The sequence below is a fragment of the Dasypus novemcinctus genome, chromosome 7 (assembly GCF_030445035.2).
Source record: "Dasypus novemcinctus isolate mDasNov1 chromosome 7, mDasNov1.1.hap2, whole genome shotgun sequence".
Lineage (NCBI taxonomy): Eukaryota > Metazoa > Chordata > Mammalia > Cingulata > Dasypodidae > Dasypus > Dasypus novemcinctus.
Window position 1 is genome coordinate 68292036 of NC_080679.1, and position 26936 is coordinate 68318971.

General features: G+C 33.4%; 1 protein-coding gene across 5 annotated transcripts in view; it reads left to right on the forward strand.

Annotated features, from left to right (window-relative positions):
* The window catches only part of ZNF385B (zinc finger protein 385B), a 440337-nt gene that overhangs the window by 134373 nt on the left and 279028 nt on the right, over positions 1 to 26936 (forward strand). The gene's annotated exons all lie outside the window — the stretch shown is intronic.

The window sequence follows — 26936 nt, forward strand, 5'->3', positions numbered from 1 at the left end:
GATATGCAAGTGGATTAGAGTACATATTGGAATGGTACTAATATTTTTTTTCTCTTATATGGACTTACCAATGGAACCAGAAACACCACTAAAATTTTGAATTTCATGATTTTTTTCTTGTTGATCCTTGGATTTTTGCCTAGGTTAAAAGATATACATGATTAAGGATTCAAGATAAAATGTTATTATTGAAATTCAGGGATATAATATGTACCATAATAGTCTGAAGAAAAATTTTATTGTTAAATGAAGCATGACTTTAAATAACTTTTTTAAATGTTCTTTTGGAAATGTCATGTTACAAGTCATCATCAGACTGTCAGAGGAACTTTGTCTTAGATTTTGACTTACAGATAAGTATCTCTTATTTCTCACCTCCCCAAAGCCCAGGGAACAAATGGGGTTTGTGGGTTGAGAATTAGGTTAGAAGGGCATTGAGATTTTCTCTTTGAAAATCCTGATGATATAATATGTTTAGAAAATGAAAACCTTTTTAAAGGTTTAGAATGTCAGAGTTCTCTTAGAATAATGAAACTTGTCATATTATATTGATCACAGACAATTCATTCAGAGGAAATAAGAGATAATTTGACATAACTCTCTGAAATCTTAGCAACTATTTCTCTTTCCCAAAAGGTAGGATTCAGATCATGAGAACTCTCCAAGGTCACTGTAATTTCCCATTAGCTTGGACTATTTGTAGAGAATTTGTAGTTTGTTTTGAGGTATGTTGCTTAGGTGATTGTACTTCACTGGGGAGGTGGATTCTTTGCCTCAAAAATTCTTTCCTATCTTTTAGCCTTTTTCCTTACTTCCTTTTCCCACTTCCCATTAAAGAACTAAAATGACAGAACCACAGCTAAATTTGAATTTTTGCTAAACAATGAATGTTTTTTAGTATAAGTATATCCCATGCAATAATTTTGACATATTTATACTAAAATTATTTGCATTTTAGCTGAAACTCAAATTAAACTGGGTGTCCTGTATTTTATCTGGCAATCCTACATGGTTTCTAAATAAGAAAGGAAGTCTCCAGGAACAGCCTAGAAAATTATTTCTACCAAAGTCAAAATGGAAGCTTCACATTCTTGTAAAAGCAGTCAATTCTTACTCTTTAGGTTTATGTCTGAAAACTTTTACGGTGAGAAAGTTAACATTTGAGAAACTTAAATGGCATGGGGAAAAAATAGGATTGGTGGAGTAGAAATCATGAGTAAATATATGAAAGCCCCGTAATTGCTAGGATAAAACAATAAAGGAAGCATATGAAATAAAATGTTGTAATATTTCAAATAAATAATGAATATTGTACAATTGATTTCCAATTGTCATCCTTTGCCAACTAGAGAAATTTCAAGATTTTCTTCCCCTAGCAGGGATGCTTATAAATTAATTCAGTTTTACTGTAGTTAAAATATATAATGAGAGACCCCTCTCTCATTGCCCTTCTCCCCCCTCCCTTCCATCTACACTTAAATTTAAAAATGTTCATTGCTTTTTTTGATTTTAGGATTCAAACTTTTTAACTGCCACCTCTTGAGTTTGCCAGAGACACAGTGTAACTAGCAAACTTGGCTTAGAAGAAAACCTCTGGGATCCTTAATTTATTTAACTCACCATAGCTGAATAAAGTAGAATAGAGATAATAATTATTTTGTACCTACTATGTGCCTCATACTATGCAAATATTTATAGGCAAAGTTTTATTGAATTTTTATGGCAGTCTTACAACATATTAACATAATACCCCTCGTACATGTGTTAAGCTATTTACAAAACCCTCTTCCAGTCAGGGCTACTCCAATTCTAATCTTGCCAGAACAGAGCAGAGCAGAGCATTCTATCTGGCTCTGATGTTCCCTTTTAGACAACTGGATAGCCTCCCTCAGGATAATAAAAGTCCTGTTAAGGCTTGTCTTCTTTCATTTCACCTCAGGCTGAATTGCAAAATCCTCTTTGTTCATTCAGCTTTCTATATTACCTTTCTTCTGTCTTCCTACATCCCAATCCACCCCCACCACCACTTTTTTTTTTTTCTTGGTAAACCTCCCCAACAAGAATAGCCAGACATCTGTGTATAATCTGATTCTCAAAACAAGAAAAAAACAAAAAATAGAAATGAACCACATATATTATAACAGAATTTTGAGAGTCAGGCGACTCTGCAGTTGATTAGTGAATAACATAGAGGAGATGTTTGAAGTAATTTCTTCAAGCCAACCTTTTTGTACAAAGTCTAAAATGCCTCTTCAGTTCTCTCTCTCTCTCAGTCATGGGACGTGCAAAACCAGGAAACCTATTTAGAGCCCATGATGATCAGTCAAATGTTAGGGCAATTAACCCAACTTTTAGAAATGAATTAACTCAGCCATCCCAATAAACTACTCTTCAGTAAACCACACCTTCTCTGAATTAAATGGCACCCAATGATCTATTTGTTTCTCAATGTCTTTTATCCTATAGGACCAAATTTTAATTTACTTGCAATTTTTTTTCACGTCTGCCAACAGTCTACTACTTTTTCAATATGATTATTTTGGATCTCAAAAAATATATATATATTCATTTTTATATATATTTTTGCCTTCTCTCATCAATTTTTGCTTGGGCATAGTCATGAATATTACTGTGTTATGGATTACTTCTAATTGTTTAAGATGATATTGGTGGCTTTTTTGGTATCAAACTATATTGTGAAAAGATTCTGATTCCTACTTACCTTGAATATCATTCTTCTCTAGTGTCCACATCAGATCCAATGCCCTCCTACTTGCTTCAGATCTATTTGGCTGTGTTACTGTGTTTGTTATGGTAAAATAGCAATATGAAACCACAATCTAAATTTAAATTTCTGAACATTTTACAGAAATATTATTTTTCTTTGAAATTGTCCTCAAACTTTTGGAAAAGTTAAAGTTACTAGTAGTTTAAAGGACTCTTGTTTGTTTTTTTTTCATTTGCTAAAAGGTAAGATTGCTCAATAGCTATATGTTTTTGGCAAGTGGCAATTGAATAATTGATGCCTTCCGTGGGAATCCCCTAAGCTGTCAGAGGTGAGGAGTTTTCTGTCTTCTGATTTAGTCCAGAGTCTGCAACACCATTGAGGTGTTTAGACAAACTTCTTGTTTGCTGACATTTCAAAATTGGCATGTGAATTTTGCTTGGAAACCTACGGTAATTCCAGTTCTATTTTTTTTCCCTCTGATTCACTCTCTGGTAGTATTTGTTTTTTAGAAGATGATGGAGGGAATGGTTTTATATCTAGAACACTTCTGTTTCTTCCAGTTTAGATGGTATTTTTCTTTACTTAAGATTTTTTTTGGGTGCTGGGAAAGGTTTTGGATCTGAACTTTGAAGAAGTTTCGAAATATCCGTGGGTAAGTAGATTCAGGAATTACTCAACAGGGACTTGTTTTTCTGACATTTTTCTATGCTCTATGTATTTTTATTATTTCACTATGAATAATCCTGTATTCATAATGAATTAGGTACACAACTACTTTTGTGTAAATTAAGGGGAGTAACCTGAGGGTTCTGCTGTGTGTATGTAGTATGTATTAGTCAGGGTTCTCTAGGGAAACAGAAACGAAAGTAAATATCTGTAAATAGTGTGAGATTTTATAAAAATGTCTCACACAACCACAGGGGTGCATGAGTCCAAATTCTTTAGGACAGACTGCAAGCCAGGAACTCCAATGAAGGTCCTGTGGATGAGTTCCCCAGGAAACTCTGGCTGTCTGAAAAAGAAATGGGAATTCTCTCTCTGAATGATGAAATCACTGCTCCTTTTAAGGCCTTCAACTGATTGGATGAGATGTCACTCATTGCTGAACACAATCTCCTCAGTTGATTGTAGATGTAAGCAGCCATATATGCAATCACTCACTAATGATTAAAGTTCACAAAGTGTCCTTGCATTACAATTAGGCCATTGCTTGCTTGACCAAACAACTAGGAACCATTACCTGGCCAAGTTGACACATTAACCTAACCATCACACAGTAGTTAGAAAGCCTATAATAGATGGTGAACCATGCTTTAATTGGGGTAAGGAGAAAACAGGGATGGTTTGAAAATGAACTCTAACATCTGTCTCTTGCCTCAGCAAATTTTATTACTGTCTTTTTTTTTTCAATAGAGTTAATGCAGTTAATGGTATATAATAGAGTCAGTATTAACAGCAGTGATAACTAATGCTTTCAAACTAACTATATGTCAGAGACATTAATATATAAATTAATTTAATCCTCAAAACATCCCTATAAGTAAGTACTATTATTATCCCCATTTTTACAGATAGGGAAACTAAGGTATAGAGAGGTTAGGTGACATGCCCAAAGTCATTCAGTTGCCTTATTTAGAATTTGAGCTCAGGCAGTTGAGCTCAAGAGTCTATGTTTTTAACCACTATCTTATACTAGCTCTCTGTAAGACATTTAATAAATTATTTGTTGTTATGTGAACAAAACAGAGAGCTGTGGACTGAATGATCTTGTAATTTAGTAGATTTGTAACTTGTTGAATGCCTATACTTGAAGTGTACCTGGCCAGTATTAACCTGAGGTAAGTCTCCAGGACTCTGCAATGACTTGGAGAGAACATCAATGACTTTGTCATTAAATATAGATGATAGGATCAGAAGACAAAATTAATATAAATCCCAATACTTAGGACACATCCAATTCGAAATAAATCAGAATCTAAGAAGGTACAACTTAGGTGTCAATATTTTTAAAGTCTCCAAGGTGATTTTAATGTGCAGCCCAATATCATTGCTCTAGAAAGGTGAACTGACTCCAAGATAGTCAATTTCAACTATAATTAGTGGAAGCCAGAGGCATATTAGTCAGAAATCTCCAGTGAAACATATACACACAAGTAAGAATTTGATAATAAGAATTAACTCGTGCATGGGATTAGGAAGTCTGAATTCTATAGTGCACATCACAAGCTGGAAACTCCAACGAGGGTGAAGTTGTGTTCTCCAGGAGAAGTTGGCTGGCCGAAGGAAAAGCAGAAATTCTTTCTGATTCCTGAAATCCTCAGTTCTTGCCTTAAAACCTCTATTTTAATTTCCCAGCTACTAAAACAAATACCATACAACGGGTTGGCTTAACAACAGGAATTTATTGGCTCATGGTTTCTGAGACTAGAAGCTTGCTTCCTCCTGGGTGACTGACAATCTATGTGGTTCCTTGGCTTTTCCATCACATGCAATGCACATGGCGGTGTCTTCTTTCTCTTCCGGGTTCTGCTGACTTCCTGCTTCCAGCTGTTCCCTCTGGCTTCTCTTTCTTTATCTGATTTCCTTTGCTTATAAGGACTTTAGCTATATTTGATTAAGGCCCACTTCTCATTCAGTCTGGGCACACCTTAACTAATAACATCTTCAAAAGTTCTATTTACAAATGGGCCATGGGACCAGGGGTTGGGATCTGAACATGTTTTTTATGAGGTACATGATACAATACCTAACAACTTCCAACTGTGCAGAGACTCCCCTTATTGCTGAGGGTAGTTTCCTTTGTTGATTGTAGGTGCAACCAGCTGTAGACGCAGTCAACTGATTAACAATATAAATATATCAATGAAATACACTCAAAGTAACAATCAGATCATGCTTGCTTGACCAACCAACTGGACACCAAAACCTAGCCAAGTTGACACATGAAATTAATCCTCACAAGGACAAAAAATGAGGTGGGCATATTGGTTGATTATAAACTCATATATGAGTCAACTATAATATGGTTGTGCCCTCCCTAATCTTATTTGTATCTTATATGGTATTAATAGAAATAGAATATCTATACCAGTCCTGTTCTTTGACCAGTCCAAGTATGTGTAGAGTTTGAAAGAAATGCAGAGGGCCTTGGGTACTTTCATATGAATGTGACCAGGATGACCAAGGTACATTGAGTACATTTATCAAGGAGATTATTAGAGGAATTTTTATAAATAATATTTGAATTATACTTTTTCAATAAAGCTCTTAGAAAAAATTAAGCTCTGTAGGTGACCAATTCAGGAAAAAGATTTCTACTTAATATAAAGAAGAACTTCTCAGCAGACTAGTCTGAAGATGAAGGGACTTCTTTTAGGACATGGTATATGTTCTTCATTGGTAATATTGAAACAAAAGGCAAATTACGATTTAGGTGTGTGATAAAGGAAATTTAAGGGTTGAATGGTTAGTTAAACTCAATGATCTTCCAAGACTGTGATTTTTTTTAACTGTTAAACTAAATGGGAAATACGTTTGTTCATTATATTATTTCTGCATTTAGGAGAAGTAAAAGAGAAGAATGGTTTTGAGGGCAGTGTCTATCCCAGCTTACCACAATTTGGCTACTGCCTTAGTTTGCCAGGGCTGCTATAACAAAGGACCACAAACTAATTGGCTTAAAGAACATGATTTTATTGTTACTGTTTTGGAGACTAGAAGTCCAAAATCAAAGTATAAGCAGGATCATGCTTTTTCCGGAGTCAATAGTATTCTGGTGGAGGCTTGCCAGCAATCTATAACTCAATATCTGCCTCTGTCACAGGCCATCTTTCTCCTATAATGGAGTCCAAATTTTCTCTGCTTATAAGGACTGTAGTCATATTCGAAGGCCCACTCTGATTCAGTTTGGCCTTACTTTAACTAATGGGATCTTTGAAGATCCTATTTACAAATGAGTTGTATCCACAAGACTGAAGATTAGGACTTGAGCATGTCTTCGTAGGGGATATGATTCAATTCATAAAAGCTACATAATCATGGGCAAATTACTACACCTTCAAAGTATCAGTTTCCTCATCTGTAAAACAAGAATGGTAAGAGATCTACTATATGGATTTTGTTGGGGATTAAACCAGGACCTTGCATTTGGGAAGATGGCACTCAATCACTGAGCCACATCAGCTTCCCTGAGTTGGTTTTTTCATTTGTTTTGCTTGTTGTTAGTTTTATTGTTTTTTCAGGAGGTACTGGGAACCAAACCCGGGACTTCCCATATGGGAAGTGGGAGCTCAACTGCTGGAGCCACATCTGCTCCCTGGATTTGTTTTAAAGAGTAAGTGAGGAAATTTTATATAAAGCTCTTTGTACGGCAATTTGAGGGATATAATCAGAAATTATCACAGTAAAACTGTAGGGCTACCAAGTAATGACTTTATGTTTTGGCATGTGATAAATACTTAATAAATGTTATACATTGTTATTTTTTAATTATTCATCCTTCTGTTTTATATCTGTCTCCCAGCAAAACTGAGGGTCTGAGAGATAAAACATAAAACATGTAAAATATTGTTGGAAGATAAGTGGTGAAAGCATAGGAGATCCAAGAGGGGTGTCATAGTCCTGAGAGGCTTTGGGTAGGTGGAGACTACCTAAAGAATTAGAGCTGGTTGGGAAAGGAAAGGGATTTCTGGAAGGCAGAATGGGAGCCTTATCATTTTTAACTCTATATCCATTTCCATCTATTATTTCATTTGATCCCTATCATAAACTTGGGAAGCAGATGGAATATGTAGTGTTTGTACATTTTCAGAATAAAAAAAAACAACAAAAAAAAAACAAAAGCAGCAGAACTGGAAATAGAACCTAGACTTCTTTAACTCTCTACTCATGGCTTCCCTGACAGCACACCAGCTTTCTTCTTCTCTAGTTCTGTGGGAAGCCCATTTTGAATATTTATATTTTGATTACAAGCAAAATAATGATTACTATGTAAAGGTTACATACAATGTGGTAATGTTTGGAAATGATGGTGTTTTAGTTTCCTAGGCTGCTTAAGCAAATGCCGCTGCAATGGGTTGGTTTAAACAATGGGAATTAATAACTTAAGGTTTTGAGGCTAAAAGAAAGTCCAAATCAAGACATCATCAAGGCAATGCTTTCTCCCTGAAGATTGTGGCATTCTAGGGCAGGATGTCTGCAATCCTTGGTCCTTAGTTTGTCACATGGCAAGGCACATGGTCATGTTTCCTGGTTTCTCCCTTCTCTTCTGGGTTCCACTGATTTCAACTTCTGGCTGCTTCTTCTGTGGCTTTCTCTCACTTTGTCTAAATTTAATTCTCTTACGAAGGACTCCAGTAATAGTACTAGGACCCATCCTTATTGAGGTAAGTCATTCCTTAACTGAAGTAGCCTTATCAAAAGCTTACTTACAATGGGTTCACACTCACAGGAATGGAATATATCTAAGAACATGTTTTTCTGGGGTACATAAAGCTTCAAACACAGAAGGCAAGATATGAAAGGGGGATATAGTAAAGTGACCACATAGAAACTTACAAAGGGTGAGTTGCATTTTTCCTGGAGTAGCACTGCAATTCTGTGAACCACAGAATTTAAGGAAGGTTAGACTGATAATTAAAAGCTAAAACAGTATCCTTAACAGTCAATGATGTTAACATTATCATTATATTTTAATAATAATGTTAACATTATCATTATATTTTATACTATCTGAATTTAAAAAGTGCTTTCTGTGTCAAAATATGAACTGAGATGTTCTATTATGGTGAGGTCCACATTTAAATCCTATTATAACGTTGTATTACATGGAAGAAAGTCTTCTTAGAAACTGGGAGTAAGAAGAAGAGGCCACTTAAATTCTTTATAATTGGTAGTCATATGTGTACAGATAGTGGATGGAAAAAAATGTAGAGCAGAACCCAACCCATGAAACGATTGGATGATGATCCAGCCTATTGCTCTTTGTCCTCCCTAGAAGTTCAAAGTAAAAGATGATGTTTGCTCAGGTCCTAAGCAGAATTGCATTGATGCTGGTTTGATCATTTTCTATGTCCAGACTTGCCCTCCCTGATAATATGTGTTTACTTTCCAGTACTTACTAGAAATACACTCCTCAACTATTCACAGGTCTACACAGTCATATGACTATCCGTCTTCTATAATACTTTTCCTGTCTTACCCTTGAGTGTCCATGTAAAAACATTGGGACCTTATGGGACTTCAGCTTTGTGATGAAAATGAAACCATATGAAGTACCTCAGAGCAAGTCACACTACCACATTAAAAGGAAAAGAATAAAGATGGATATCCATACTAAAATAATAGTAAGGCATGCCTTAAATCCACAAATGTGACAGCATTCAGCAGCTCACCCTGTTGTGTAATGGGTTAGTTTTTTAAATTTCATACATTTTAGTTCTCTGAGAAATTCATAACACTGGAAGCTCTTACCTTTGATATTAGAAGACAAAGTCATGATGAGAAGATGGACATTTTGTCATGAATTCCCTTGCTTCTAAAGATTTCATGCTGAATTTGAATGTTGATTTAACTCATTCTTTTTGTTTAATAAGCTCAGTATCCCATCTGAGCAAGAATGGGAGTGATTTTATCTTATATTCAGTGTCAGCTTGTACAGCTGTGGCATGAAGGACTTGATTAATATTGGGATAAGTAAGTTTACTATTGATTAATGGGATATTTTCCTTCTGTCTTCTAATTGGTTTAAACTGGTAGACTGCTGCTCTTTAAAATACACTCTTTTTTGTATTGGAAGATGATACTATTGAATTTTCACTGAGCCATGCATCCCTTTCTCTGTTATGATCAGCTGCCTAATTGCTGGCATTTATGAGTGAGTTGCCTCCTACCAGGATTAAAGGTAAAGTTTATATTTGGGAAACCACATAGAGCCACTAGACAGCAAGAAAACCATGATATTAGCACCATTAGCACCATTCTCTAATTGTCTGAGCTAACTGGACATTAGCACTGGTCACCTAATGCTAATATTCTATGGATTTCCAACATTCCTGGCCTCATCAAAAGATAGCACAAACAAAGCAGAGAAAGATCTTCTCTGTGCTGTTAGTTTTAATAGGTTCAAAAAAGTGTCTAGAAATCACCACAGGGAATATAATATCCAAGCCACAAAAGCAGAACAATTTTGCAAGAAAGAAAGAGATCCCAATCTAAATAAGCAAGTTTTCTTCATTTGGTTTCTTTGTACAAAAATTAGTGCCAAATAGCGGTCTGTTTCTGGTATGTCTGGAAGGCAAGATGGCTGTGAGGAACTGTCAGGAAACAAAGCAGACAAGATGGCCATGACGGCTGGTATGCAAGTCTCAGGAAGCGTCCCCAGCCTGGCTGTACGTTAGAATACATCCAGGAACTTTTAAATAGTATAATGCCCAAATTCCACTTTGATTGATTAAATGAGAATTGCTGGCATGGGTGTTTTTAAAAGCTCTCCAGTTAGTTCAAAAGCCACCTTTGAGAATTACCAGTTAAAGGGGTTTGTGCTCTACTGTGCAGATAATGGTGGGTCTCTGACAAAAGCACCACAAAGGAAATAATGGCAGAGGAACTCTGTAAGGATTAGATAATAGACCACAGTGACAAAGAGTTTATGATTTGGCATCAGTCATCAAGGTTCAAACCCTGATCCTGCCATTTCTTAGCTGTGTGAGAAATTTCTCTTTCCTCTCTAGATTCAATTTTCTTGCCTGTAAAATGTACCTCAAAGGGTAGGAGAGGTGATAAAATGAGATTACATGTGCTATAGAGCCTGGCAGAATACTTAAAAACATGGTAATTGTGAAAAATAAAAATAAAAACAGAAATACACTTTCTAAGTTTTTGGTTTTGGATATCTCTTTTCTCCAAAATGGGAACTCTAGCCAAATCTGAACATTACAAGTTGAAAGCATATGCATGCATATTTTGCTAGAAGAAATGGTTTCATTTTGGCCAGATTAAATGCATATTTTGGGAATTTAATCAATTTTAATAAGTGATTTCCATGATGAAGTCTGAGTTATATTTTTATAATAAGAAAAAATATCCCAGTATTCTGAGTTCATAACTCTTAATGTCTTAAGGCATGCTGGTCATTGTGGAAAAGCAGAAGAACCATTTATGGCAAGGATTCTTTCACTTAATTGCACTTTTGATCTTGAACTTCTTCCTCTCTCTCTTTCTACTATCCTATCTCTTTCTCTTTGTATCATAAGAATTTTTTTTCTATTTTACTTCACCCATAAACTTCCAGTCTATAAATTCCTTTCCTAGCCACTCATTCATTCATATTATATTCAACAGCATTTATTAAGCAGATAATTTGCCCTAATTTTATGAGTACAGAAACCATAGCCATTTACAAATCAACTGTGTTGTAATAATTGTTTTGTAAGGTTAATTAGTAGTTTTGAATGCATTTTCCTAAAGATTTAATATTTTAAATTAGCTCTATGCTTCCAAGACAGCTAAGCATGAGTGGGAGAGGGGATTTCAGAGAAGAATAATACACAATTTCCATAGGGAGATAGAAATATATGCTAGTAATAGAAAGTAATAAAGAACAGTGGGCAAGAAGTAGGACCTAAGAAGTCAAGGTATATACTGAAATATTCTATTATGGGGAGGTCCAGTTTAAATCCTATTCAAGCAAACATTATATTCCATGAAAGAAAGTCTTCTTGGAGACTGGGAGCATGATGGAAGAGGCCATTTAAAAATCAAAATGGGACACTTTAAGAGTTATTAATGATTAAGCCAGAACACAGGCATAAACTTGGGTTCTCTAAAACCGTGAGGTATGGTCACTGTAATCAGGGTTGTGGTCAATCTAAGAATTTTCCCAAAGTACATGCTAAATAGATAGAACAAGATTCCAGACATATTTAAATTTAACAATTTAGAATTAACAACTAAAGCAATCCCAGCCTTGGAACACTATTTTTGATCTTGCCTTCTTGATAGCTAATAGTCATATGACCCTTGGAATATTTAGGATACTAAAGAAGACAAGCAGTTCACATACAAATTACATAACTGGAAAAATAAGAATAAGATGGGTAAGATGCACTAATTAATAATATATCTCTAAACTTGAAAATGCAAGGTTTACCCTCTTGGTTTTTATTTTGATATTGTCTCTGCAGTTTTGAAAATACTGGGAGGTTTATGACTGTTTGCAAATTCTGTTTTCTGAGACCAATTTGCACGCAAAGATTCTGTTCTCAAGGAATCTCCAAATGGGCTGGGTCTTCCTCCAGCTTTCTCAAACTGTGCCTAATCACTGGGAAGGTTTTTTTTTTTTTTGCTAGTCAGTGATGTTTGCTTGATTAATTCAGCTCTAGTTGTGTTGCCTTTTTACCTATGTCTTTCAACATGTCCTAGAAAATAAAATGTTTCCTTTTGGGATTTTCAGGAAACTGGAACTAAAATGAAAGTTCATTTCCCTTGTTTTTTTGAGTGTAGAAGAATATTTTCATTAGTTTTCTTTAACTCAGTTTTGACTCCAGTGTAAATGTTTTTTGTGAATTATATTTTCTTTGAAGTCAATTTTTTAAACTCCACTATTGTAGTTAGAATACTACCTTATTCTTTTGTCTGATATCATCATTTAAAGAATAAACTATTTGCATCTTTTTAGAATACATGGCTTTGAGGGAGGGGTAGAATTTAAAAAGATTTCAAAAGTACTTGTGCTATACTAATTTATGGTTTACGTTATATTTTAAATAGTTTACTGATTTGATCTTTTATCAAGAATTTAAAAATGGACTTTAAAATTATAAATACGTAAAATGACATAGCTATTTTTGAAAAGCATCTTCACATTGATTTCTATCACTCATGGTTTAAATTAGCGTTGTAGTTTTTTCCTGCCCCAAATCTTCCCAACTGAGAGTTTACTGATGTCATCTTTAGCATTTAAAGATCGTAGTTTGCTAAACATTACTAAGGATTTCTGATGACATCAGTTCTGTAGGAAGAAAATGCAACATATGGAGACCAGCTCATACTAGATTTTAAAATGTTATTTTTTATTTTATATTTACACACATTATAATGTTATTGTATATTCAGCCAAAATAATTAACTATGAGTAAGACAAATTTTTAGGATCCCAAATCCATAAGTATGTATCTTTCACACCGATTGTTCTCCATGTAAAAGTCGCTGTGTGGTGGATGAGAGTTGAGTTTTCTGAATTCTCATCTTGAGTTTGTCACTAATTGACTTTGAGACCTTGAGTAAGTCACTTAATTCTTTTGGCTTCAAAGTCCTTATTTCCAAAACGAGGGATTTGGATTACTTTTTTCTTGATTGCTCCTTAAGAACTATGTAAGCTGGAAAATTCTAAGGCTACTTTTCATGTGATTTCATATCATAGCAGCTTTTTTTAAACTTCTTCATAGATTCTTGAAGATTAACTGCATTAGTTGTTTTTAAAATGGGAGGAAAAAATGTAATGTGGTTTGAGTTTCTCCAGAATTAGTTTCTCTAAGAATATGAAGGATTAAATGAAAGATTATTATTGAGAAAACTGTGCTGCAAGACTTTAATCATGTGTATTTTATTCAGGCAAATTTCTCATTGATTTTTGTCTAAAAGAGTCAAACCTGACAAAAGGGCAGTTGTTTTCTGAGAATGGGGATGAGCTGCATTCATTTTAAGATTCAGGACATTTTTTATGATTGTAGTGCTCTACAGAAGTATCTTAAAGTGCTCATATTTTTCATTAGCATCAATATTCATGCCTCTTACTACTAAGTATCATTTATACAGACTTCACAAAACTGCTGTAATGATGTAATTAGTCACCCAATGAAAATCTGCCGTCTCCAAGCTACTCTGGGCATCTGCTTACAAGGATGATTTCCCCAATGTTTAAAATACATCTTTTCAGTCACTCTGTGGTAGTTTTGATGTGCTCCATATGGTTTAAATACGTAGAACGTAGGTGATCAGATGTTTTTTCATGTTGGTTATTCAAAACAGTGTTTATTTGGACATGATCATTGGTTACATTTTTAATCATGTAATTCCCAGTTTATCCTTGTTTCATATATAATTTTGAGTTATAAAAATAGGAAATATACATAAGCAGAATAATTATAGGATAACTATGTGAATAAATTATACGTCTTTTTGGGTGCTGAGCATTATTGCTGCTTTCCATGTTTAATACCTAAAGACCAGAAATAGTCATTTCTAACTAGCAGTCAAGTACTTTTTAGATATTATTTTCCCTATTATCCTATTATGATGGATATTTTACAAGTGTTTCATTATAAGATAGTTCATGCTATAGGATCCTTGTATTTTTTAAGTAATGAATTCCTCTTGAAAGTTCTGTGGACCAGAAATTAAATCAGTTATATTTTACATTGTTTTGGGGTGTTACTGTCTGGAAAGATAAACCTGATGGATATTTTAAGTAGGATAATTCAAGTGAGAGTCTATTTTTAAATATTTTGAATTTATAAAAATGAAATAATGGAAGTTGAGGAATTATCTGATAAATTTCTTGCTTCTACTATATTCTACCCATCTTTCAAGACAACTATCTATTATTATTATTATTATTATTATTAGAGAAATGTCAGATTACAGAAAAATCATGTAGAAAATAGAGTTCCAATGTACACTCGCCCAAACATACAGTTTTCCTATCATTAACACTTTGAACTAGTGTAGTAATTCTATTACATTTGATGAAAAATATTACTATATTTATACCATCAACTAGTCCATAGTTTACATGAGATTTCACTGTTTATATTCTACAGTTCTATGGTTTTTAATATTTTTATTCTGGAAATGTGTATAATCTAAAATTTCCATTTTTAACCACTTTCCATTATACAATTCAGTACTATTAATTTTAAAATTACATTCATAATGTGCTACCATCACCACCATTCATTAGCAAAACTTTTCTATCATTTGAAACAGAAACTCTGTACCAATTAAGCATTCCCTACCACCACTCAGGCCCCTGGTAACGTGTAATATAGTTTATGACTATGCATTTGCATATTCTAATAATTTCATACAAATGAGATAATACAATATTTGTCCTTGTATGTCTGGCTTATTTGACTCAACACAGTGTCAAAGCTCTTCCATTTATCAGCATGTATTACAACTTCATGTCTTTTTATGAACCAATAATATTTTATTGTATGAATATACCACATTTTGTTTATTCATTCATCTAATGATGGACACTTAGGTTTTTTCCTTCTTTTCACAATTGTGAATAATGCTAGTATGAGCTTCGGTGTGCAAATATCTATTTGAGTTGCTGCTTTCAATTGTTTTGGGGTATATACCTAGAAGGGGGATTTCAGGTCATATGGTAATTCTATTTTTAACTCTCTGAGGAACCTCCAAACTGTTTTCCATAGCAGCTATACCATTTTACATCCCCAACAACAATGAATAAATGTTCCCATTTCTATCCATCCTCTCCAACACTTATTTTCCATTTTGTACATTGTAGCCATTCTAGTGGATGTAGTTTTGAAGTGCATTCCCTAGTGGCTAATGATGTTGAGCATCTTTTCGTATGGTTTTTTGCCATTTGTATAACTTCTTTGGAGAAATGTCTATTCAAGTCTTTTGCCCATTTTAAATTAGGTTGATTTTTGGTTGTTGAGTTATAGGATTTCTTTGTATCTTCTGATTATTTAATCATTCCCAAAATATGTCGTTTCCAAATATTTTCTCCCATTCTATAGATTACCTCTTTACTCTCATTATAAAATCCTTCCATGCACAAAAGTTTTTAATTTGGATGAAGTCCCATTTATCTATTTTTTTCTTTTGTTGCTCATGTTTTTGGTATAACATCTAGGAAACTATTGTCTAAAACAAGGTCCTGAAGATGTTTCCTTAATTTTTTTCTGAACAGTTTTGGTTTTTATATCTATGCCTTTGATCCATTTTGGGGTTAATTTTTGTAGTGATCCACCTTTGTTTTTTTGCATATGACTATGGTTTTCCCAGCACCATTGTTGAAGAGAGCAGTCTTTCCCACTAAGTAGATTTGGCACCCTTATCAAAAATCATTTTTGACCATAGATATGAGAGTTTATTTCTAAACACTCAATTTGAGTCCTTTGGTCTATATGACTGACCTTGTGCTAGTAACTGACTGTTTTGTTTACTATAGCTTTATAATAAATTTTAAATTCAGAAAGTGTGAGTCACAGTTCATCCTTTTTTCAAGATGTTTTTGGCTGTTTGGGATGCCTTAACCTTCCATAGAAATTTGATGATTCGCTTCTCTGTTTCTGAAAAAAAAAAAAGGCAATTGGAATTTTGGTTGGGATTGTTATGAATCTGTAAATCTCTTTGGGTAAAATGACATTTTACCAATATTTAGTTTTCTAATTCATGCACATAGAACGTCCTTCCATTAATTTGTGTTTCTTAGTTCAGTGATGTTTTATGGTTTCCTGTGTATAAGTCATTTTCTTGATTTCTTCTGCAGTTGTTTCATTATTAGTATATAGCAACTCCACTGACTTTTGCATGTTGACCTTGTACCCCTCCTCTTGCTGAATTTATTAGTTCTATTAGTTTTGTTGTGGATTTTTTAGGATTTTTGTGTCATCTACAAATAGGAAGAGTTTTACTTCTTACTTTCCAATTTGTATACCTTTTATTTCTTTTTCTTGTATCATTTATCTGGCCAGAACTTCTAGTACAATGTTGAATAACAATGTTGTTAGTGGGCATCCTTCTTGTGTTCATAATCTTAGAGAAAACTTCAGTGAGAAAGCAACCTTGAATTGGACTTTTTATGTCATTATAACTGTAAGCTTTTACCTCAAATAAATACCCTTTGTAAAAGCCAGCAGATTTCTGGTACTTCACGTTGGCAACCCTTTGGCAAACTAATAAAATCATTAAGGACAATGTTTGCTATGAGTCTGTCATATATGCCCTTTACCATGTTGAGGAATGTCCTTCTATTCCTAGTTTTCTAAGTGTATTTTGTCAAGAAGGGATATTGGGTTTTGTCAGATGTCTTTTCTATATCAATATGAAGTGATCATGTGTTTTTTTTCCCTTTCATTCTATTAATATTAATGTCAGTATATCACATTAATTGATTTTCTTATGTTGAATCACCCTTGCAAACCTGGGCTAAATCCTACTTGATCATGTTGAGTAATTCCGTGAATGAGCTGTTGTATTTTGTTTGCTAGTATTTTGTTGAAGATTTTTGCATTTATATTTTTAAGGGATATTGGTCTGTAAGTCTCACAGCTAGTAAGTGGAAGAGTTGGGAATGTGCTTCCAGGCTTCTCTGCCCGTACTGTTAAAATAATACCTAGAGTAGGACAGGAGATGATAGAAGAAAACAGAAAGAACATGGAAAAGAGCAAGACCATGTATTAAGAAAATGTAAAGATGCATGAAATGCTCTTTTGCCTTTGAGAACCCAAATCAGGGTAACAGCTTTGTTAGGCCAATAATTGATCAAAGATTCTGATTATAAAAGGTGACCCTACCACACCCCTCCTTTAAAAAACTATAGCAACTGGTATTTCATACTCCTTGTAAGGGGCATTGAGGAGGTTGTTGAAGAGAGAGGGTTTGAATAGGCAATATTCTTATCCACAAGAATGCCAAGGAAGGAACTATTGCTTGACTCTAGGAAGATGAGCAGAAACTATTGCTGTAAGATTTCTTTCTAAGAACACTACACATGCTTTCCTGTAAGGTAGTTAAGGTAGTGTGCTGTTATCTATGCTATCATACTTTCATTTTTAAAACTTTATGTGCATGTAAAGTTTCATTTATTTAGAAGAATCTAGGGTTCTTTGTCTGAAACATCAAATATTTATTTGAAAAAATAAATAGCTGAAAATAAAAATAAAATAAAAGCTGAAAAGCTTTTCTCAAACAATTTGCATAGTAATTTCTTGTTAAATTTCTGTGCTTCCAGTGGTAGGTTTTGCACCACTTCTTGTCAGTTTCACACGCTCTACAGTGTGAAACTGACAGCTAGAGAAAAGGAGGAACAGTATGACTACATGCTAAAAATATATTGTGTAAAATCCAACATCTTAATTTATAGCATCCAGAAAAAATATCTAAAATGACTTTCTTCGGTGTATTTATATCTCAAAAGAAAAGAGAAACTCTAAAGACATATATGCACACACACATTCATATATGTGGTGGATAGTTGTAAAGTAACTGAATCTTGTTTTTGTTATTGACTTTTCAAAGTATGTTATATTATAGGAAAATATGGTTAAAGCAGTATTTCATTTCTGACTAACCTTTTCACTGCACATGTACAAGTCTCCTTTGAGTGATTTTGCTTGACATTTCTAAACACTTATGTGTTTGGAAATCAGAAAATCTGTTTGATCAGTCTACACTGAACCTTTAGTCTTACTATACTGCAAAGTATTACCTTAGTTTCATCTGCTTGTCTCAAACTGAAATTGCATTTGAATAATGTTAATTAACTATAATTTCCAAAATTATAAATGCTGTCCTGAACCAACTTATATGACTGGCTTTCTGTTATACAAACTTTTATTAATCTTTTTGTAAGATGTTTGTTAGTTGTGTTTTGAAGTTTATTTCTTAATTGGACAAATTATAGATCGATTCTGCCATGGTTGGCATGTCTCTGGAAAAACTTAAATGTATAAAATATTTTTGAGAAATAAGTTAATTGAAACTTTAAACCATTTCTTATAATACTGTAGATTTTGTTCTTGATAACCACATATTATCATGGATTTTTTATTCAGTTTTATCATGACTACAAGTTGCTTCTTTGTATTTTCTCTGAGGAAAAAAATATGTTGTTTGTTAATATTGAAATATAATATTTTTTATGATTTATGAGCAGTAAACATTTGTGAGTCCTTGATTTCACTGCTTTATTGTTTTGGTCACCAATTGAAAACCAAAGAAACTGAGTCCAATTAATGTGTTAAAGAGTCACAGAGTATTTTTTATTATAAAACATATCATGCTTTCAAAAAGTATATAAAACATATAGTTTTGAAAAAATCCAAACAGAACCTTACCTTAGATATTCACTGCTTCTTCCTTACTACCCTCAAGTAATTTTTCTCTGAAATTGTCTGTTAATCATTTCCTTGCTTTTCTTCCTAGCTTACCACTAAATATGTGCATCTCTAAGTATGTTTAATCTTGCCTATTGTCATATATTTATTCCACTAACATAGTTTTGAGATTCATACTTACTGATATATAGCTGTAGTTCATTTATTTTTAATGCTGTTTAAATTCTTTTTTATCCTATACTCCAATTTATTGATCATACACACATTTTGTTTAATACCTTTATTTCTTATTTTGAGTAAAAGTAAAATTTTAAACATATATGTGCAAATGTACACATTTCTATAGGTTTAATACTTCTAGTCTATGGATCATATATTTTCTAGGAAGTGGTATTTTGTTGTATGATAATGTAACATTCAACCTAAATTGGTGATTTTTTTTGTTCATGTTGTATTTCCAAAATAGTAATAGGTGCGTAGTAAATAGTCAATTAATCTGTATTGAATGAATGAATGAATGAATGAATGCCAAATTGTTTCCAAAAATGATGGTTTCAATTTATACTCTGAACAGCAGCAGATGAGAATTCTATTGTGGCACATTCTTGGCAACACTTGAAACTGAATCACTTTTAAAACTTGTTGACAATCTGGTGGTTGTAAGATGGAATCTCTATGGGGAATTAATTTACATACACCTATTAACTAATGAGGTTGAGCATCTTTTCCTGTTAATTGGCCATTTGTGTTTCCTCTTCTGTGAAATTCCTATTTTATATTCACTGGCCATTTTAATGGAGTCATTTATTTTCCAATTTTTTTTTCTATCGGTTATTTCTATTATATAGATATCCTTTTTCATTTTTATAAGTTGCAGGTATCTTCTCATATTTGTAGTTTGAGTTTTCACACTTTTTGATGTCTCTTGATAAAGCTCATCCTTAATATAAGGTTTCTATTGCTTTTATAAATTGTACTTTTTATTTTCTGTTTGTCTTTCCCTACCCTGAAATCATAAAGATCCCAAATATATTAATCTTCTGAAACTCCTATAGTTTAATTTCCAGTCTTTAATCTACCTGAAATCTGTATACAATCAACTTTATGTAATTTTCTTTCTTCTATATGGATAATCAATTGTTTCAGACTTATTTAGTGTAGTTTCTCCTTTCCCACTGATTTTCAATACATATTCTATTGAAAATTGCTTTTCTGGATAGGTACAGATTTGTTTCTGGACACTCTCCTCTGTTGCATTTGGATTATTTGTCTGTCTATACCAATACCATACTGTGTTAATATCAACAGACATAAAAATTTTGGCAACTGGTTTGGGTCAATCACTCCGCTTTGTTTTCCTTCCTCAGGAATATCTATCTTGGCTTTTGCTTTCCTGAACAAATTTTAGGACCAGCTTCTGGAATTTTGTGAAATAACTTGTGGGAATTTTTGTTGGAATTATATTAAAAACACAGATTAATTTGGAGACAATTATAATTATAAAATATTTATTCTTGCTATTTAAGAACAATAATTTTCTAGCAGTTATTTCAACTATATTTTTCCGTGTGGTCTATCTCTCTATGAATCTATATCTCCTTTAAAGTCCTTAAATAAAGTTTTATAATTTTCTTCAAAATAGGCTGGCACATCTTTTATTAGATACACTCCCAGGTGTCTAATGTTCTATTGCCCTTTTAAGTATATCTTTTTATAAATAAAGTTTACTAAATGATTATTGCTACTGTACCAAAATATTGATTTTTGTATCATTCATATCTTGCTAAACTATTAATTCTAATTATTTATCTTTACATTATTTCATATTTTATATGTAGATAATAATATAATCTACAAATAACATGTTTTGTTTCATCTTTCCTATTCTTTATATCTTATACTTCTTTTTCTTGTCTTATTACATTGTCTAGAACTTCCAATAATGTTAGTCATGGTCAAAGTGTCCATTCCTGTTTTTGTTCCTGATATTGAAGGGGATACTTTCAAATTTCATTAAAAAGTGTGAGACTTCTGTAGCTGTCCTATAAAATATTATGAAATGTTTCTTATTTCTAGTGTCCTAAGAATTTTATTATAGGTGATTTTGCATTTTGTTAAAACTTCTTTGTGTTATTGAAATACTCATATGGTTTTACCTTTAAAATATGTATAAATGTAATGAATTACATTACATGATTTAAAATTAGACCAGTTGTCATTAATGGATAAATCTGCCTGGATCATAATGTATAACTTTTAATCCCTCAGTATGCTAACTTTTTTAGAATTGTTCAATCTGTTTTCACAAGGGAGAATGGAATATTTTTTTCTTGTATTTCTTGTGTTATCCTCACCTATTTTTTTCTTTTCTTTTGTTTTGCTTTTGTGGTACCAGTGGTTGGGGATTGAACCCGGGACCTCATATGTAGGAAGCCAGCACTCAGCCACTGACCTACATCAGCTCCACTGAGTTATTTTTCTTTGTTTTGCTTTTTGTTTGTTTTTGTTCTTTTGAGGAAGCACCAGGAACCAAACCTAGGACTTCCCATATGGAAAGCAGGTGCTCAACTGCTTGAGCCACATCTGCTCCACTTACCTAGTTTTTTTGTAGGCTGTGCCAGCCCATATTAGTTGAGGATTATTTCTCTTTTTTTATGCTTTAGAAGAATTTGGAGATTGAATTTATCTGTTCCTTAACTGATTGGTAAACTCACCTGTAAAACCAATCGTACAGAAAATTATTTGGTTTTTCTATTTATTCTTGAGTCAAGTTTAGTTAAGTGTATTTTTCTAGGAATGTTTCAATTCCATTTATATTTTCAGAATTGTGTTTTAAATTTATTAAAAATAGCCCTTGTTTTGAGTGTCTCTAATTATGTTGCTCTTTTCAGTCCTAACATTATTTTTTTATATTCCTTCCTGTTATATTGAAATTTTATTATTCTGTACCTTTTAATCTCTTGTAATCATTTTTGCCTTGAAGTCTAATATGTCTGCTATTAATATTAGTGGGATTTTATTTAATTTATAAAGAGCACATAGTGTAATTTTACTATTTTTATGTTTTATTTTTAACCTTTTTATTTTGCATCTAATCTGTAGTGTTTACTCCATTTATACGTATTTACTTATCAGTTACCTATGATAACTGATATGGTTGGATTTCTCATCTACCTTCTTGTTATGTACTTTCTATTTGCTTTTTTTGTGCTCTCTATTTTTTCTCATGTTTTTTGGATGGACTGAGCTTTAAAATACCAATTCATCTTTCTACATCTTTGAGAATTTTATATTCTACATGCATTCTTTTAGTGGTTGCTTCAGCTATTTCTAGCAATATAATTTAAGTATGAAATTAATCACTTTTTATCATTTTCTAAAATATATAGTCACTCTGAAATTTATATGTAATTTTTCACTCATATTTTAATTTCGCATTATTTTCTTCCCACAAATTAGGCATTACTATTGTTGTCTTAAACTGCCAATATATTTTTAGATTTACCCTTTGAGAGAAAGAGTTATCAAGTCTAAGCCTGTTTTAAACATGATAATGACCTCGAGTTTATCCTCTCTCAAAATGTTTTTTTTTTTTTTAAACATAGTTAAGATAAATGTGAAGTGTCAGCTATGTTCATTGTTGTTTATTGTGAAAACAACTGTCCTAGGCCAAGGAGACTGTAACTTGACACACAGACTCAAAGACCCATGTGATCACAAGTATATGAAAATCTGTTGGAGAAAACACAGCCTCAGATTCCTGGGATGATATCTCTTGTAACTGAAGTATATACCTTGTAGGGGCATGGAAAATACACTCACAAGATGTGGTTCCTTTCATGTATGAGGCTTCCTTATACATTATTCCACAATTAGCCAGCATTCATTTATGGTGTCACATTTCTTACACCTGAGCTGATCATGCTCCTGTTGGGATCTGGGAAGTAATGTCTGGATAGCTGTAAGAACTTCTATTGAAGGTTATTTCATGCTATCATGTTGACCTGCTCTGTTTCTTGCATTGTATCCTAAGAAACCCTGGTCATGTTAAAACCTATCCTTTCCCATGTGTCTGAAAGTCAGCCTGACTCCAAGACTACTGCTGGTCATGCATAGTGAGCATCGCAAGCTATGGATTTTCCAATAGCTTTGCTCATTCTTCTTCTTGAAGTTCAGATTTCAGTTAACTAGGATGTCTGTGTACTACATCTGCCCTTAGGCCTCTGGGGAAAAGTGCTACCTCAACGAGAAGGTATGATATGTTTGTAATATATATCTAATGAAAGAGGAGGTGGAAGGACTTCCCCTTTCATCTGGGTGCAGTGAGGGATGGAAGAGAAAGGCAAAGCTGGAGGAGAGAAAGGATCCATGTACATAATTGTTTCCCTCACTCCCTTGGTTAAATCCTGGAGTGGGAGTAGTGGTAATAAATAGGTTAGTGGGCAGCTAAGATGGAGGTGAAGAAGGACAACCACCACACCATGGAGCCTAGAGTGATTACAACTGAAAATGGGAGGATTGCATCCAGCATCCAGGTGGAATCTGAGCCTCCTCTTGACATAAAGGTGCAATGGACACAACCAATCCAGTGTCCACATAGAAGAGGTGGCATTGGATTGGGAAAAGTGGACATAATGGACAAAGGGTATGGGGAAAGGCAGGAAGAGATGAGAGGTGGAGGCGTCTTCGGGACATGGAGCTGCCCTGGATGGTGCTTCAGAGGTAATCACCGGACATTGTAAATCCTCACAGGGCCTACATGATGGAAAAGAGGAGAGTATGGGCCATGATGTGAACCAATGTATATGAGGTGCAGAGGTGCCCAAAGATGTACTTACCAAATCCAATGGATGTGTCATGATGATGGGAACGAGTGTTGTTGGGGGGGGGGGGGAGAGGGGGGGTGGGGGGGGTGGGGTTGAATGGGACCTCACATATATATTTTTAATGTAATATTATTACAAAGTCAATAAAAAATTAAAAAATTAAAAAAATAAATAAATAAATAAATAGGTTAGTGGAAAAGTGAAAAAACAAGTGGCCTTTTTCCCTGATTCCTTGAAACCTAGGTTAGGCTTAGGGACAGGGCATGAAGAGGAGACCTACTAGACTAGGTTGCCCAGTGACAACATGTAGAAGCCCAGGAAAGAAAAAATAGTGGCATGGTGTGGTCACGAGTGGGAGAGATACAGGAGTTCCTAGCAACTTGTGATAAGCTGGTGAGTGAGGAGGATTCCTGAGGAACATCAAATCTGTTTTAAAAACTACATTTTTAGAAAACCCATTGTGTGGCAAAGTGTGAGTAAATTTGTAATGTCTCCACATCATCACCCAGTTCTATTATTCTCTAATTCCAGATTGATTACCCTTAAAGTGAAAACAGTAATTTGTAAAAAAAAAAACAAAAACCAATAGACACAGAAGCAGTCATTTAAAAGCTAGGCATTCATAATTCTCAATATTTATTTTGATGATTTTGTATATAATGAAACATAAAAGTACATTTTAGTATAAATCAAAATATTTGCACGTGTTAGAATTGCCCTATATGGTAGAAATACATGTTAATCTTTGATCATAAAGTGAGGAAAACACTTTTAAGACCTACTATTTAAAATAAGTGAAGCTAAAATTTTCATTATGTTGGAGTTAATATAACAGTACGATTGTGTTGGAAAAGATCATTCTTTAAAAGTACTTATACTTTATATCATATTCTATTAAAATATTGCTAGAATAATGAAGTGTCATTAATTCAGACTTTACTAATTGACACCTTATGAACGTCACTTACTCAGCATAGCTTAAATGTTATACTACCTATTAATAAATGTATTTGCTAAGTTATTTAATAGCAAAAATAAGTTTTCAGATGACAATATTAATCTGTGTAAGGAAATTTGCTTTAAAGATTTTGATGTATTCATACAATTAATAGCTGATGACAAACATTTTTAAAAACATATCCATCCAACTCAGTTTGGAAACAATGTCAATTGGATGTTCTGAATATAGGTGAAAATTGTTTCTAATTTAATATAATCAAAGATTTGGTTGTACTTAATATGAATTAGTCTCTACTATGGTTTTTTTATTAAATACCTGGGAAATGTTTTACTTTTTTGTGCTTTTTTCCCTCATAACTTTTATGTGTGTTTCAATAAATGTTAAAGCACTGAAATCTCACTATGACTTCATTTCAGTTTTGGGTATGTAGACTATTTTGCAAAGGAGCAGAAAATGTAAATGTTTTGAAGTAAATAGTAAATGAGCTTTCAAGAATACTTGACCATGAAAAGGACTACAGTGACTTATTGACTCTGTTTTACCATCTCTTGCTGGATCAGGTTTTATAATCACAAGGGCCTAGTTCAATTCAGTTCACCTGAACCAATTAACTACTGAGCACTACTATGACTAGCCACTGAGCTGGGCCTAAGAGATGAGAAAGGCACTGACAAACTGAGGAGGAAGACATGTAACTAGTCACGACCTAATGTAGAATTCTAAGATAATGGTCTCCTCTAGAGTCCATTTAGGTGCATTTAGCTTAATAAATAGTTAAATTATAAAGTTTCCTGCATTTTATAAGTTTTGTTTCTAACACGTAATGTGGGACAGAGACAAGTAACTAATGCTTAAACTTTCACAGAGTGTAATGACCTGGCTAGGATAGGTCCTCATCCTCTAGTGTAAATTTTCTGGAGATTGTTTTCTTCGTCCAATGTTTATCATAACATTTTGCCTATATACAGCATTTCTCATTTAAAACATTGTACATACTCAATCTTGAGAAACACAGAATAACATACAAAAATCACCCATAATTCCACTGTCCAGATATTAGCCACTGTTAACATTTTGATGCATATCATATACCTTTTCCAGTATGGGGAAAAACACTTATCCCTTTATCTACATTTCTACTTGGGGACTTATTCTTTATTTCATTATTGTCCTTGTGGCCTATTGTCTGTAAATATATTAAAAATATAATATCCCAGTTTGTCATTTGAGTATTTTGTCATTTGTATTTTTATTTTAAATTTATATTTTGGTAATTTTAATTTAGTTTCAGTCATGCAAATCTTTTTCAACTTATAGAACTCTGTCTTTATTGTTATACTTCACCACTGCAAAACCACATAATTATTTACTTATACTTTCTTATAATGTTGTTTTTTACATTTAAAGCATTAAAATCATGTGGAACTTTCCCATTGTGAATGAACCTTAAAACATTATCCTAAGTCAAAGAAGTTAGATTCCACAGGCCCTGTATTATATGATTCCACGTATAGGAACTTTTCAAACAGGCAAATCCATAGAAATTATGGTTGCCAGTGGGAGGAATAGGGAAATGTGCCTGACTGCTAATGGAAAGGGGATTTCTTTTTGGGGTGATGAAAATGTCCTGGAATTAGGGTTTATGGTTGTACAACTTTATGAACACACAAGCAATACACTGAATGGGTATATGAATTATATCTCAATAAAGCTCTGACAGAATTTTATTTATTTATTTATTTATTTATTTATTTATTTATTTTGAGGTACCAGGCACAGGGACTGAACCTGGGACCTCATATTTTAGAAGTCAGCACTCAAACACAGAGCTGCATCGGCTCCCCTGAATTGTTTTTTTGTTTGTTTGTTTGCTTGTTGTTGGTTTTTTTCGGGGAGTCACCAGGGACCGAACCTGGGAACTTCCATGTGGGAAGCAAACACTCAGCTGCTTGAGCCACATCTGCTCCTGAAAATTTTAAACAGTGAAAGAATGATTTAGTGGAAGAAAAATCAACCACATAGAATATTAGTCATATTGTGTTTTAAAGGAAATTGTAGATTATTATAAAACTGTGTATGTTTCCATTGTTATATGACTAAGACTCCATTTTGTATATGACTCAAAAAGGGGGCTAGAATAATAAACTAAAAATTCACAGTCATGAAATATCTCATGGTGGAGAAAAAAATCATATGGAACTTAATTTCACTTTGGGGATGAATTTGGTTTCTTTTTTTTTTTTTTTTTTCTCTCTCTCTCTCTCACTTAACCAGTAACCTCAGCATCACTGTTCAAGTAATATTTAGTTTTCTCATTGATTTTA